General features: G+C 36.1%; 1 pseudogene; it reads right to left on the reverse strand.

Moving 5' to 3' along the window:
• LOC136170332 (developmentally-regulated GTP-binding protein 1 pseudogene) overlaps positions 1 to 13,001 on the reverse strand; it is a 43,371-nt pseudogene that overhangs the window by 13,615 nt on the left and 16,755 nt on the right.

Genomic DNA, 13,001 nt, shown 5'->3' on the forward strand with positions numbered 1-13,001 from the left:
TCCCCATCCCATTCTATCCTGTGTCCTGTGAATTATAATTTTTTTTGTTGACTGATTGAGCTGAAGGCAAAATAAGAGTAGTGGCTCATCCTACTATCAGTCTTTTCTGTCATTTATTTCTTGTCTTTCAGATTACAGCTTTTTTTTTAAAGCTCATTTTGAAACAGACAAATAGTCTAGTTCTCCTTACAAGTGTTTTTCCTGACAACTGAAACAATATTTTAGACCGATATCTCATCATACCACCTCACCATAGCTTTGAGAATTATGAGATTTGTTACTGATTTGAAATTGAATGATTACAAGACTGGAATTGTGGGACTAACAAAGCCAGTGCTGTTTTCAAAGAAATGCTTCTGCATCTCAGAACATGTAGCTTGTGAAATCATTCTATTAATAAATAAAGTTACTAATGCATGGATATATTACATATATTTCACAATAACCTTTTAAAATGAATTAAACATAAAACAATTCAAATAAGGATAAACAAGATGCATTTGTATTATATTTTTTCCCTAAAGATTTATTTTTATCATATATAAAATGCATATTTTTTGCATCTATAGAGTACCCTAAATACTTTCTGTGAAACAGGACAGACCATGAGAAAGACATTGACAATTTAGGCCTTGTCTTTCTTCCTTCATTTGACATCCCTTGCCAAATGGAGTGTAAATAACTCAAATTGAAGATATGTAGTATTTTCCCTCTTTTTATTTTTAAACTGAAAGTGTAAAATATGCACATGGCAAATCTTTCAGATTGTACAAATGTGTTTGTGGTAAAACATCAATTCTCCTCTCACTGTAGATCCTTATTCCTCCAGTGCCCCCTGAAAGTAACCTCTGCTGAGTTTCTTCTGCATGTCTGTTCTGTGCATACGATTTTACATACATGTAGATGATGTTTACCTTAAGCATCTAGAAGAATCTCTGCACTCCCAAATGGTCCTTTGCTTTGGACAACATCCTTAACCTTTGTTATCTCAGATGCATCACCAGTATAATTAACCCTCCTTCAGAGAGCTAATTTGGGATAAATGGGTTATTTTTGATGAAACCCTTGGAAGAGTATCTCGTACAAGGGAAGTATTCTGTGTTAGTTATTATTGTCTTCACATTTTTGCCCAAGATCTTGCATTACTGATTGACATAATTGCATTTAAAAAAAAGGTATGGTATTTAAATGTATTCCAAAGAGTTTCAACTGAAAACGATCCCATGGTACAGACTGTAAAAATCTCACACAGAAACATATTTTTACCAGATTCAAAGGAGAATTTAAAAATCCTGTAAGCATGAACTTAGAGCATACAGCTTATTTACTTCAGAGCACAGTCTGCCTTTCCTTAGATGCCTTTGCTCAAATGGTAAATGCTGGAAGAAAACGAAATAATAGAGATAGGGACTTTCTGTATTTCTTTGCATTACTCATTTGCTCATTTATTAATTTAAAATGTATTTATTTTGCACTTAATTCTATATCAGATACAAACTTAGGTAAAAAAGAAGCAAGTAAAATAATCACAGTCACTGTTATCATGGACTTCATAAGATGATGGAGAAAAATTTGTTAGTGATGTAATTATATGCCCGATATTAAAACAAAAGGTAAATTTATCTAAGAATTTTATTTCCTGTCAATTTGTCATGAAGTTCTGAAGGCAACCAAGAGTTACTTTCTGTTATTGAAAGCATCATAAAGTACACCATTCCTATATTCTAAAACACATTGTCGGATGGAGGATCCCAGTAGAGTCTCCTTCTCAATCTCTCCTTTTGCTGACAGATCCCTCATTATTCCTGTCCATACAGAAATCTGCAAAGTCAATTGGAATGCTTAGATAAATCTTTATTTACTTTATTTTGTTTCTTACTTTATAGGGCTTATATTAATTTGTGCTACTGTGCTTTTCATTTTAGGGTATATTAATAATCATTTAAATTTTATACATAATAAGATACATTATAGGTGTTAGGATGGTGGTATATCTATGAAAATAAAAGCTATCCTTATAGTCCTCATGCCATAATTTATTTGATGTGTCTTGTGTTGATGTATGGGCTTGACATATATTTTGATATTACAAGGGTAAGCTTTTGCTATGAGACAGTATGCTTATAAGACAAAATGTATGTACATCTGTATCATTTTTCTACCTGTGCAAGCATATCTGAAAAATATGTCATATGTTGGATTGTGGTGTCAAAGATCTCTGTAATTTTGATAGTTATTGCCAAATTTTTGTTCATAAGAATTGCACCAACATGTATTCCAGTCAGCGATATATGAAGATGTCTGTTTCCTCATAGTCTGTTATTTCAAATTTTCAGTTTTTGCAAATATGATAAGATCAGGTAACTTTTCAAGGTAAATTTATTTTTTACATTATAGATGAGTTTGAAATCTATTTACATGTTTAGCAGCTGCTTGCATTTTCTTTTCTTCTCACAACCTTTGCTATTTTTCATTTTTGTAATTTAGTTTTTGTAACATACATTCTAGCAAGAGTTGTTTTTCATCTGTTTTAGAATCACAGATATTTTCTTAGGTTGCCTTTTGAATTCATTTATGACATTTCTTGACATGCAGTTTTTTTTTTTTTTTTGGTAGTGAAAGTTATCAACCTTTTCTTTGAGAACCCTGGATTTTGAGTGATGGTATGAATATCCTTTCCAACTTTAAGTTTATATGCGGATTCTCCATAGTTTCCTCCATTGCTTCTATGGTTTCTTTAAATTGTAAAAAAAGAAAGTTGCAATTAAATTTTTGCTTATAATGATTACTTGTGAGGTATGTCAGGAAAGAAACCACTCTAATTTTATTCCATATTTCTGTGGGAGCAGAGCTGGAGTCTAAGGCCTGTGCAGGAAATTGAAGTCTGGTGGGTGCCAATGTCCTTGCAAAGGATTCTCAACAGGCTACAGCCTTAGAAGAAGGGATAATTGGAAATAGAAAGGCTGTCATAGAGACTGATGTCAGCTCTGGAACATTTTAGTTTCCAGGAGTGGATAAAGACAATCCCGTGTTTATATTGCCCCTCATTTCAGCTCAGTCACTCAGTTGTGTCCAACTCTTTGCGACCCCATGGCCTGCAGCACGCCAGGCTTCCCTGTCCATCACCAACTCTTGGAGCTTGCTCAAACTCCTGTCCACTGAGTTGGTGATGCCATCCAACCATCTCATCCTCTGTCATCCCCTTCTCCTCCCTAGCAGAAAGTAAAGATAAATCACCTCTGGCGAAACCTCACATCATTTTAAGCCTCAAATAAAATTATTTATACAATAAATTTTGCAAATACAATGTCTGGTAACATAAAAAATATTCAGGATATCATGGCACACGAGGAGAAGAGACAGGATAAAAAAAACCCAGCAGAGATGAGCAATGGAAAAGACCCATGGGTCTTCAGATAGTGAAGCCATCAGAGAGCACCCCCTGCCCCCGAATAAGTTAAAGGAAATAAAATAGTAAAAATTTTGTAGAGAACTGGACACCATAAGAAAGAAATTGTTTTAAGGCCAACAAATGTAATAACAAGATTTAGAAATTATCAGTAAAGATTTCTCAATATATTAGATATAGATGAGGACAGCATTTGTGAACTAATAGATAGGTCAGAAGAACATGTCCAGAAAGAACATGGACAAGTCAAAACTGAAAATAAGCAAGAGAATGTAAAGTACACAAGTGAGTCATTCTAATTTAAGTAGGATTGTTGAGAGAAGGATTAGATAGGGAATATAATATTTAAAAAGATGTAAGAAAATGCCAAGTGCAGCTGAATTAAAAAAAAAAAAGATTATCTTGAAAGCAACAGTGATCACTGGCAGGTAATTTCTTGCTAGAAAAAAGAATTGTGCTCTTAAAGGTAATGGAATAGCAACTTCAAAGTGCCAATCGGAAAACCTCTATTGAGTGAAAGAATTCACTGAGAATGAAAGTGAAATTATTAATAAATTTTTGGATGAACAAAAACTGTCAGTATCTGTCATTAGTAACATGGCACAAAGAAGATGCTAAAGGGTTTTATTCAGGCAGCAGGGAAACTTCCAGATGGAAACTCAAAGATGCAGGAGGAGATAAAGAGCAATGAAAATAGAAATTGTGTGGTCAAGTCACTTTAATCTCCATTTTTATTTTAGTCTCAATTCTATCAATATAATTAGTTGATCTCAGAAAAGCAATCTAACTTTTTGAAAAAGTGATTTCTCTTAACAGTTTTCTAAGTAGATCCTTAAGAATGTTCATGGAAATAATATTTCTATAATTATTGTACCTTTGTCTGTATAATAAACACTAGGCTTTTCTTTCTTTGATGGCATTTTGGATATTTTTTCACTCTATTCTGTTGTTATCTGTTGCTGCAGAGAAATTTGAAACTTGTTTTGTCCTCTCCCTTTCCCCACTTTCTCCTGCTTGTTTCTGTATTGTTAAGGTTTCATAACTTGACTGGGGTATAGCTTATTATTGGTCATTCTGACTCACTTCTACTGCTATGATACACTGCTAGTTTCAGAAAATGAGAGTTTTATGGAATTAAATATTTAAATATAGATTTTTGTCTTTTTTTCTCTTTGGAGACTCCAGTTGTTCTATATTGGCTTGGTTTGCCTGTTTTCTTTTTAAATATAGTCTCTGATTCTTCTCAATTTTTGTTAACTCCATTTCTTTTAAGTTTGACACAAATTTATATTCACTCTTTCAATCACTATATTTTCATCAGTTTCTGTTCTTTGTGTTCCTTCAGAACTTCTATCACTTTCTTTTATTTGTTTTCCTTTGTTTCTGTGATTGTTTTTATCCTTCCAACTTCTTTCCCAAGTTCTATCAGCTCACACATCATTTCCTCTTTTGTCTCACCATCTTTGTTCTGATTTCTAAAATTTCTGGTTTGTGACTTCCTTAACAGAAGAGATGGTTTTATTAGGTATATCTCAAATTGTGACAAAGTAACTTGTACAGCTTTTAACTTGCATATGGAATTACTTTCTACTGAATGTTCCTTCTTTGTAAGTTTTGCTGTTATTTCCAACTTTTTTTTTTTTTTTGTTAACCACTACTCCTCCCCAATTTCTGCTGCTTTTGTTGACTTGTTCTTGTTTTTTATAGTGCTGTCCAAAATTCATATATATGTCCTGAGTCCAAGCTTCACTATGTGAGTTTTTGTGTATGCTCTATTTTAGCTTAACTATTGTTTCCATCCAGGTATTTTCAGTGTTGTCATTGTGGTGTCAGGCTTTGCACTGAACTTTGGGGAAGTAACAGTGAAGAGTAAAGGCAGGTCTTCTGCTTTCATAGATCTTATGAGATTAGCACAGGGAGAAAAATAAGTGAATTCAATACAGTGCATGCTAAGTATGTTCTATGAGAGGAGAAATATAGTATACTATGGAAACATATTAAGAACATTAAACATTTAGATTCTTCTAAATGTTCTAGCATGGGCTTCCATGGTGGCTCAGATGTTAAAGAATATGCCTGCCATGTGGGAGACCCAGATTCAATCCATGGGATGGGAAGATCCCCCTAGGGAAGGAAATGGTAACCCACTCCAGTGTTCTTGCCTGGAGAAGTCCACGGGCAGAGGGGCTTGGTGGGCTACAGTTCATGGCGTCACAAAGAGTTGGACACGACTGAGTAAATAACATGTTCACTTTCAATGTGTCCTAGCACAAGTCCTATAGTTTGGGAAGTGTTAAGGATTCTGTCTAGTATTTGGAAGAATCATGAGAAGATTCCTAGAAGGAGGAACATCTAAATTGACATTCAGCTCAAACTAAGTGTGTTCTAATTCCAAACTGAAGTAACTGTTCATGATAGTATACACAGGCAAAAGAAAGTGCAAAAGAACATAGTATTGGTGGAGGAATGAGCTTTGTTGCTCTGTTACGGTTTTGTGAATCCATCAGCCGAGTGAATCTATGAAGCTATTCATTTTAGAAGCACTGTTTAGATTTTTGTTAACCCCTTGTAGAACTGACTTCAGAAGCAAGAAAAAGTGGGAAATGCCTTTAAAAATTATTCTCTCTGTGAAAAAGGGTGGATCAAATAGATCAAATTTAGAGTTAGAGGGTAAAATATAATACTTTGGCTGATGTTCCATCAGAATTTGGAAAATTGTTTCTTTGGAAAACCCTTTTTGGTTAATATTCCTGCTCTTATTCTTAGTAACTATCCTGCTGTGATCATTTCTGAACAGGATCCTTCCAGTCTTTGTCTTCCCAGCACCTGCCTCAGTTGAACTTTGTAAGTTTAAAATGACTCTAGGCTAATGTGAAAGCTGCTGCTGAGGCCCTTCAGTGTTATTCCTTTGAAAGCAGTATTTTAGGCCTTCTTTTGAAAATTCTTGCGGTTTCACAAGATAGGCTGCTCTTAATATTTCTTTTAACAGTTATCACTTCCATAAGACTATCTTAATTTTCCCAATATTTCTCCTTTGCATTAAAAAAATCCCATAAGGAAAGACAAAATTTTTGTCCAAGAGGTGCTAGCTAATTGCAACAATTATAGTATCCATGTGGCACGTTTCCAGCTTGTCAACTGCCATACAGCATTCAAGCCAGCTTGCTAGATTCTTTAATTTGTTTCTGTGTTTAAAGAAAGTACACAAACATTAACTAACCTATCATATTTATGCCACAAATGTCAAGTCTTGTTATAATTAAATCCTCTGAGTATTTCCTTTTATGTAAGAAAAGGAAAACATATTTGGGCAACTCTAAATGTGTGTTTTTATTTTTAGAGTAGAAACTACAGCTTGTTTACTTAATTGGTTTGGCAAGAAAAAAGCTGTTAGTAGGAAAGCAACAACTAAGGTCTCTTCTTTTTTATCCTGTGTTTCCAAATATGAGCATTTGATCCTTTGTGTAACAGAGGATACACACCTGCAGAGACTAGAAATTTGCAAATTATAATGAACTAAAAGAAATGGTGTGAATCCTTCTTACAGTAAAGTCAGAATAAGAGAATAATCTGAAAAATATGAGTTAAGCTGATTTTTTTTGAAACTGTGATGCTTTCTTTATTTTTTTAAGTATTTTAAGTGAATAAAGGAAAGTGAAAGAAGGTAATATTTTATTCCTGGAACTAGAAGTTCCAAACACCTCTAGGGTCAAACTAGGGAAAGACAGAAGGATTGGGGGGTGGGGGACACTGTCAAATAAATGTACTTACTTGATTCTGCCAGGTTAACTTTCTGTTTCTGAGCTGATAGGTATTTAAAGCTCTTTCTTTCATGTGCTCTTTCATAGGTTTCTGTGATGTAGAGGTGTAATTTTCTCTGGATTCAACCTTTCCTCTTACCACCTCCTAGTTTTCAGGAGATGTACTTTACCTAGACTTTTTTTTGTTTATGTTGCAAAGTGTGATGCTAAAGAAGGTCTTGAACTTGGCTGTCTGAGTTCAAATACTGGTTCTACCACTTACTAGTCATGTGACTTTGGGCAGTTTACTTAATATCTCTTGCTTCAGTTTTGTCATCTGGAAGAGGTATGATAATAAATAGAACCAACATCATAGAGCTCCTGAGAGGAAATTACATCTATATACCTACCTATTTGCCTGCCTATCTAGCCCTCTATTTATTCATCTACTAATCCCATGGTAAACCTAATATAGTGTTTTTATTATTGTTTTCAATGTGAGAAAATTTACAGTGGCTTAGTCTACTTTCTTTCACATGTTCCTCTGTTGATCCACGAAAAAAACTTATGCCTTCTTACCAGGAGCAAACTCTAGAGATGTAAGTGATGTCTAACATGATGGTAACTTCTACGATGCTCATTTTACTCATTTGACACAGCCCTCTGATCTCTCTGCCTTTTAGACTTTCTGGTCAACTATGCCACCTCTAACCTCAGGAGACACATACTGTTTTCTGGGTAGTCCTGTAGAAGACCCAATAACTAGGTTTAAGATTAGAAAATGGAAGCTAGTGGACAGTGCCATAAGTTGCAAATATTAGAAATGAAAAAGAGAAATATATTATTTGCAAATGGCATGCTTTTATACATAAAATCCAGAACAAAATGTTGAATTGGGAAGTATATTTACTATTTGTTGCCTTATTCTACTGCCTTATAGACCATCCAGTGCTACGTTGAATAGATATAATGATCATGAACACTCTTGTTCCATGTTATGTTTCCACCTAAGGCTTTTTTAAAAAAATTTTTAAATTATGAATTCATCTACTTTAACAGGTGGAAAGCCTATTAATATTTTAAAAGTTGAGTTTTGAAACAAATTCGTCCAGTTATTTCCTCTAAATTTTTTAATTTATTGACATAAAGTTGTTTTTTCTATTTTTTCAATGTTTATGGGGTACGTAATGTTGCCCGTTTTCTTTTCTTTTTTTTTTTTTTTGAAAATCTACATTTTATTTACTGACTTTTTTTTTTTTTTTTTTTTTTTAACATGAATCAGCCATAGAGTTACACGTATTCCCCATCCCGATCCCCCCTCCCACCTCCCTCTCCACCCGACTCCTCTGGGTCCTCCCAGTGCACCAGGCCCGAGCACTTGTCTCATCATCCCACCTGGGCTGGTGATGTGTTTCACCATAGATAATATACATGCTGTTCTTTCGAAATATCCCACCCTCACCTTCTCCCACAGAGTTCAAAATTCTGTTCTGTACTTCTGTGTCTCTTTTTCTGTTTTGCCTATAGGGTTATGGTTACCATCTTTCTAAATTCCATATGTATGTGTTAGTATGCTGTAATGTTCTTTATCTTTCTGGCTTACTTCACTCTGTATAATGGGCTCCAACTTTATCCATCTCATTAGAACCGATTCAAATGAATTCTTTTTAACAGCTGAGTAATATTCCATGGTGTATATGTACCACAGCTTCCTTATCCATTCATCTGCTGATGGGCATCTAGGTTGTTTCCATGTCCTGGCTATTATAAACTGGAGAGGGTGTGGAGAAAAGGGAACCCTCTTACACTGTTGGTGGGAATGCAAACTAGTACAGCCACTATGGAAAACAGTGTGGCGATTTCTTAAAAAACTGGAAATAGAACTGCCATATGACCCAGCAATACCACTTCTGGGTATACACACTGAGGAAACCAGATCTGAAAGAGACACGTGCACCCCAATGTTGCCCGTTTTCTTTTGCGATGTTGTTGTTCTGTGTATTCCTTGTTTTTTTTTCCCCTTGAGTAGTGTTTCTGAAGGTTCATCATTTTGTTAGTCTTTTTAAAGAACAGTTTTAATGTTCTTGACTTACTGTGTTATGTGTTTATTTTCTATTTAATTGATTTCTTTTTCAGTTTTATTTAGTTTTTATTGGCAAATTTTAGTATGTCATTCCTTTCCTTGGTACTTGATGTAAACTAGAAAAGTACTACTATTCAATTCAGCCTTTCTTCTTTTCTAATACTTAAAAGTAAGGCTACATAATTCCTCCTAAGCACTGCCTTCTGTATTTCCCACATGTTTTGGTATTCCATGTTTAAAATACTTTCTAATTACCGTTCTGACTAATTCTCTGGTTTTGCAGGTGTTTAGAAATGTGGTACTTAAGTATCTGAAATTTGGTAATTTTTGTTATATATTTTTTTGATCATTTCTGACTAACTCCACTGTAATCAAAGAACATATTCTGTATGTTATATGGTAAGTCCCCTACCAATGAACCTTTAGGTTGGGAAACTTTTAAAGATGTAAACGTGCAGTACATGTCCAATCACATAAGTTGGTTCATGTATCTGGCATACATTGTCTTGTCCATGCATTCTCTATAGTTGTGATTTTGTGTACTTTACTTTACAATACTGTATAGTACAGTTGTACAGTATATTTATTTCAAGCCCCAAATGTCCAGAAGCAAGTGTGAGAGTAGTGGCCTTGAAGCTGGTACTGCTAAGAAGCACCAGGTGATAATGATGAAAGCAAGAGTAAAAATGATTGAGTCGAGTGATGGGAATAGCTGGTAGATGTCACGCATAAAATGAGTTGTTCAACCATCAGCATGATTCTAAAGAACAAGACAAAATCATTGAACGTGTAAAGTGTGCTGTGCCAGTGATGTCCACAATAATATAGAAGGAGCATGGGAAAATGATGGAGAAGATAGAGAAGTTTCTCAGTGTGTGGACGCAGAATCAGCATCAGTGTTGAGTCCTGCTCAACTTAATGCTGACTTAAGAGAAGGATAAAAGCCTGTGTGAAGACTTGAAAAAGAAACACAGTGAAGAATCAGAGGGTACATCTTTTAATGTCAGCCATGACTGGTTTCATTAGTTCAAAGCTAGAGTCAAACTTACAGCATAAAAGTAAGTAGTGAGACAGTGAGTGCAGATATGGTAGACGCCTGGGAATTTCCTGAAAGTCTTTGAGAAAGTATTGATGAAGGCATGTATTTACCCGAACAGCTTTTTAATGTGGACTATGCTGGAAGAGGATGCCAGACCAAAGTTATATCAGTGAGGAGGAAAAGTTGATGACAGACTATAAGGCAGCAAAGGATAAGCTAACTCTGTTGTTTGGTGGCAGAGCTTCCAGCAATATGAAGCTGAAGCCTCTGTTAGCTTATCACTTAGAGAACCCAAGAACATAGAAAAGGGCTCACTTCCTATTATGTGGAAGAGTAACCCCAAATCCTGGGTCACACAGGTCATTTTCCGAGACTTGTTTTTCCACCACTTTATCTCAGAGGTAGAGAAACATTGCTTGGAGGAGGGCATCCCATTCAACATTCTTTTGCTGCTTGTCAGTGCTCCAGGCCAACCCCCATCTATGGACAGCTTTCATCCCATCGTCAGAGTAGTTCATCTTCCACCATATACTGCATCACTCATCAAACCTACAGACCAGGAAGTTATAACAACTTTCAAGAAATATTATTTGCATCACACTTTTCATCAGGCAGTAAAGGTGAGTGACAAATCAGGAAGAACCTTGTTGCAATTTTGGAAGGACTATAATAGCGAGAAGGCCATAAAAGCCATTGACCTTGCTTAGCATGAGGTTCCAGCCATTACCCTGAAAAAAAGTCTTCAGTAACTTTGTGACCCTCAGCGAGAAACTGGAGCTAGAACTGCAAGAAGATGGCTTCACTGAACTCCTTGCTGTGCAACAGGAAGAGCTTACCAATGCAGACCTGATGGAGTTGAGAAAGAGAAAGAATGAAGAGAGACAAGAGGAAGAAGAAGTAATGGAAGAGCCAAAGGGATTCAGGATGCAGGAAATGGCAAGAGGAATTTTTTTTTTTATCTGAGGAGGCAATGTTAGTTTTTGAGGAACAGGACCTGAACGCAGAATGGTACACAAAGGTTGCAACAACACTTCAGAAGGCAATCCAGTGCTACCATATCATCCATGATGAGAAGAAAAACAACAACAACAGCAACAACAACAACAACAAAGAGCTACTATCCAGACATCTCTGGATCGCTTTTCCAAAGGGTAGATAGAATTGAATCCAGCAAGTAACCAGAACCTGTGCCATCAGTGTCAGGCATGAGTGAAATTGCAGATTGGCCTCCTTCTCCTATTGCTGATGATTCTTCAGTTCTACCATTTCCCACCTTCTCTCCTTCCCTCTGGACTTCTCTGGTGGCTCAGACAGTAAAGCATCTGCCTACAATGCAGGAGACCTGGGTTGGGAAGATCTCCTGGAGAAGGAAATGGCAACCCACTCCAGTATTCTTGCCTGGAAAATCCCATGGACAGAGGAGCCTGGTGGGCTACAGTCCGTGGGGTCGCAAAGAGTCAGACCCGACCGGGCAGCTTCCCCTTCCTTTCTTTCTTTTCTCCCTCCTGCAGTCAGTAACTCTCCTTGCCTGTTCACTCGATGCAGCGTCCGTATGCCCGCAGTTGTACTGTACTACTGTGCTTTTCAAGGTGCTATACTGTAAGACTAAAAATGTTTTCTTTATTTTGTGTGTTTGCTTTTTATGTTTTTTGATGTGAAAAATACTATAAAACCTATTACAGTATCGTACTATATAGCCAATTGTGTTAGTCGGGTGCCTAGCCTAACTTTGTTGGACTTACAGACACATTGGACCTATGAATGTGCTCTTAGAACGGAATTTGTTCATATGTAGGGGACTGACTTGTGTGTTAGTTTCATCATTATAAATCTGTAGAGACTGGTTTTGTGACCCATAGATGGCCTTTTATATAAAATATTTCTAGTAGGTAGAAATAGAGTGTACTGTTTTATTGTTAGGGACAGTGTTCCACATCTGTTAGTTATGTTTTTTGTCAATTATGTTTTTGTGTTGGTTGTTTGATTTTCTTCTCTATTAATTGCAAGAAGAATTTATGTTAATGTTTTTCAGTATTTTTGAAATTTGTCTATTTTTCTTTTCAATTCTGTAAGACTTTTCTTCATCTCTTTTGGTGCTGTAGTGTTAAGTCCATATAAATTTAAGATTGCTATATATTTCAATTAAATTTACCTTTTTTTTGTTGTTGTGATAATTAATTTTACATATTAACCTAACTAGGCGATGGGTACCCAGTTATTTGGTCCAATAATCTGGGTGTGTCTGTGAGAATGTCTTTGGATGAGATTAACATTTGAATTGGTAGACTGAGTAAAGCAGATTGCTCTCCTCAGTGTGGGTGAATCTCAGCCGATTGGCTAAAGGTCTCAATGGAACGGAAAGTCTGACTCTTCCCAGAGTAATAGAGAACTCCTTCTGCCTAGTCGCCTTGCAGGTGTAGGGATTTATTATCCTCAGTAATTGCATGAACCAAGTCTCTTTCTATTTCTGTGGTGGTGGTGGTTTAGTCACTAAGTTGTGTCTGACTCTTGTGACCCCATGAACTGTAGCCTGCCAGGCTCCTCTGTTCTTGGGATTCTCCAAGCAAGAATGGTGGAGTAAGTTGCCATTTCCTTCTCCGGGGGATCTTCCTGACCCAGCGATTGAACCCAAGTCTTCTGCATTGCAGGCAGATTCTTTACCCACTGAGCTATGACGAAGCTCTATTTCTGTATATCTCTATATCATCTCCTGTTGGTTGTTTCTCTGGA

The sequence above is a fragment of the Muntiacus reevesi genome, chromosome 6 (assembly GCF_963930625.1).
Source record: "Muntiacus reevesi chromosome 6, mMunRee1.1, whole genome shotgun sequence".
NCBI lineage: Eukaryota > Metazoa > Chordata > Mammalia > Artiodactyla > Cervidae > Muntiacus > Muntiacus reevesi.